A 3997-nucleotide genomic window follows, 5' to 3' on the forward strand; every position below is an offset into this window, starting at 1 on the left:
ATGATGCCTGGCACATAGTAGGCTCTTAGAGCATCCATCAGATAAATGAATCTCTATCTTGTTGTTTTACTTCCCTGGTTGGGAAGAGAGGAGAAGAGGGCTTGGTACTTTTTATACATCATATGGGGAGGGCTACAGAGCCACGCCCCTGCCCCTCCAGCACTTCCAGCCACCCCAGCACCCTCCAGAGACCCCCAGCCCTCTCCATGATCCAGCCAGTAACAGGTTAACACCTGGCACAGAAGGGCTCGAGGACAGCGTCTGTTCACACTGGTCAGTTCTGGCCTTAGCGATGGTCTAATATTTGGAGTACGGCCCTTGCGTAAGGCCCAGTATTGTCACTCCCTGTGCTCTTTTAACACGAATCCTCATCAAGCTCAAAAGTAATGCAGCACACACTCCTTAACACAAAAGAAACGTTTCTCCCCGAACATACCACACTGCCAAAAAATCAGAGGCAACAGCGTCTGGATCATTCCTGCATGAATATCAATACCAGTACAATACACCTGCAAATGTAGTCTTGGGCTTCTCATCTGGCCACAGGATTCACTGGGAAAGCAACGGATCTGCAAAACTTTCCCCTCCTTCCTTAATACAGCTCCTCCCGAGAACTGTGATGTGAATGTCTTTCCAATTTTCTTTACCCCACAGCTGGTGCTGTTCAATGGATTCCTTGGCACCAGAGAAACTCCCATCTGTGTCCCAAGTCCAAAATCATCGAGAAGTTTCCAAGTTTATTTTTTTCATGCGCTTTCCTTCCTTACTTGTTGTCTTTAATTTTCAGAGATGAGGTAGTTCTTCAACTTTAAAAGCCAAATCTGATCATTGACTCTTTGGCTGCAACTCAGTATATTTCCTCCACGCAATGTGGAGAAATAGATGGGTTCCAAGTCCACTGACCACAACTGTACCCAGGTAGAATTCTATAACAGGTATGTCCAGAGAGAAGAGAGCAGGTAGCACATGTCCAAGTGTGCTGATAGAAAGCCTCCAGAGGGGTGCCTGGGTAGCTCAGTCAGTTAAGCATCAGGTCATGAGCTCAGGTCATGATCTCACAGTTTGTGAGGTTGAGCCTTGCGTCAGACTCTGTGATGACAGCTAGAAGCCTGGAGCCTGCTTCGGATTCTGTGTCTCCCTTTTTCTCTCTCTGTCTCTCCCCCTTTCTCAAAAATAAACTTTAAATTAAAAAATTTCTTTAAAAAGCCTCAAGAGAATCCAGACAAGCACAGAGAAGTGCAGTATAAGGACAGCTATGACTTAGAAATTCCATCTAAGGAAAGGACTAGATCCAGCCATCTAGGGCAGATGAGCCTACTGAGGGAAAAAAAAAAAAAAACCCACATTCGGCAAGAGATTTTGCAGAAGGTAAGAAAAAGAGAGGGGAAGGAAACAGGAAGTCGAGGTGGTGTTGAAATGGATCTCAGTTTCAGATGAGATAACCCCACAGGCTCACTGGCTCTGTTTCTTCTCCACCATCGTCCTTCCTCTTGGAAAGAACCTTTTCTTCCCAGAACCCTCTAGTAGTTTCCTGTCACTGCTGTAACAAACTATCCCTGTCTCTGGTTTAAAACAACAGGAATTTCTTCTCTCCCAGTTTTGGAGACTGGAAGTCTGAAATCAGCATCACTGGGCTGAAATCAAGGTGTCCCAGAGGCCACGCCCTCCTCAGAGGCTCTCCGGAAGGTTCCATTCCTGTCTCTTGCAGCTTCTGGTGTCCGCCAGCATTCCTTAGGCGTCCATATCACTCCTAGCTCTGTCCCTGAGGTCACTGTGCCTTCTTCTCTTCTGTGGGGTCTCTCCCTCTGCCTCCCCGTTATATAGATACTTGGAATCGCATTTGGGTCTCACTCAGCTAATCAAGAATAATACCTCCACTTTGAGAGAGTCTTAATTGAATCACAGTGGCAACATTTTTACCACATAAGGTAAATGCTCACAGATTCCAGGGATTAGGATATGAGCTTTATCTGGAGGGCATTTTCAGCCTCCCATGACTGAATGGTGGAAGCCCTGGGTTTCCCGATTACTCTGTGGTCACTATTCTAGTACATGCCAGGGGCATCTGGCTTCAAATGTTCAAGAATCTGCCCCTGAGGGCTCTCCCTCAGCCAGCACTAGAGTGGCTTAGAAGGACTAGGGGGTAAATGCCATCGGGCAAAGCCAGATGGAGGCTGGAGTATCAATTCCCCAACTTCCTCGCACCTCAGATGGGACAACTCGGAGATTTTCAATGGGATTGAGCACCAGCTGCCCCCTGTGGGTAATGCACCTTCTTACGGCTTCCTTGCTCCCTGTCTCACTTCCCCTCCCCTGGTCATGCTTCCTAGGATTGGATCCCACATAAACTCCTGCAGACAAGTCAGGGTCTGTTTCTGCAGGAAACTGGCTGGAGACAGAGCTCAGCTCCTGCATGGTGCGTCAACACCATTTCCAGGCCGCATGGACTCTGCTCTCCTGGAAGGTCACGGTCAGATTGCATTTACCTTTCTACTAATGGGCCGCTGAGACAAAGTGCTGGTGGGACAAAACTCATGTTCACAAATCATAACTCAGACCCCAAGATCTAGGGCTCTGGAGTCATGTGACTTGGCCCATGCACTGCTGCAGACAGATGGTGGCGTTGGGGGGTGGGGCGCGGGAATCCAACTCTCTTCCAGCAATACCCTAAAAGGGAACTGACATATTAAGGATTCAGGGCGCTCTCCCCCAATTCCTTTCATGTTGGAGGATTTCACTGTTCTTTCTGAATGCAGACCATGATAGTGTTAATCTCCTATAAATAGAAAACAGCCCCAAAATGTATAATAATTGCCTACATCACTCCTTTTGTCAACTTCTTGATTTAGCGCAACTTGCTGCAGAGCTGGGTTTTATTGTATTATGATACGACAGTAATCTTTTCCGAGGCTTTCACTTTATTTTGTTACATTTATCTAGCGCGCCAGATTCACACTCCCACAGTAACCATATGGGGAAAAGCCACAAAAGCTGTTAAGTACATTTAATTACTGTTTTGATGAGCTCATATTTTAATTATGTTTATTGATTCTGTGTATATTGAAATAGTTTTAGCATTTCCAGAAAAAAAAGGAATCAATATGCAGCAATTACTGAGCATTTTATGATTGTGTGTGTAATTAAAACTTTCATAAACTATTTTTGAAGAACATTCTCCCCTTAATCCTATAGTGCTGATTAACTAGGTTTCTTAACGGTGCTTAGGTAAGCTTTGGTTTTCCTTCCATGTAGAAGGAAAATAGGGTTCAGTGCAAAATATGTTTACAGTCAAATATTTCTGACTTCAAATGTCTCCCTTCCAAAATAGCAGAATGCACATATTGTACCTTACACGATTTGCTACAACACCGCTAACAATGATAAAACACAAATTTAAACTTTCTAACAATTCCCCGTTGCCAACTCAAAGATTACTCCAACTGTTAGCCATACATATGTCGTTGCTAAGTGACAGATTAAAAAAAAAAGAAGAAGAAGAAGAAGAAGGAGAAGAAACCCTCAACCCTGCGGATTCTGCCTCTATCCTTTTCACATGTCATTCAACACTTTATTTTTTTTTTTTGCAGGGCTTAGGGAATTTTTACTTGAAAACAGTCAAACTGCATAAGCCCCGCATTTGCTCAGAGAATGAGGTGAGAGCCATTTTCGTCCTATACATTTGATTGCTCTCAGGCTGGCCATGAGGAAAGGGAGCCAAAGTACAGAGCTGTCTCTTTAAAAGGTGACACAAGGGACATCTGGGTGGCTCAGTCAGTTAAGCATCCGACTTTGGCTCAGGTCATGATCTCACAGTCTGTGGGTTCGAGCCCTGTGTTGGGTTCTGTGCTGAGGGTTCAGAACCTGGAGCCTGTTTCCGATTCTGTGTCTCCCTCTCTCTCTGCCCCTCCTCCACTCATTCTCTGTCTCTCTCTCAAAATAAAATAATAATATAAAAAAAGATTAAAAATAAAATAAAAGGTGACACCAGCCAAGGTCC

This window comes from Suricata suricatta, chromosome 2, assembly GCF_006229205.1.
Source record: "Suricata suricatta isolate VVHF042 chromosome 2, meerkat_22Aug2017_6uvM2_HiC, whole genome shotgun sequence".
Taxonomy (NCBI): Eukaryota; Metazoa; Chordata; class Mammalia; order Carnivora; family Herpestidae; genus Suricata; species Suricata suricatta.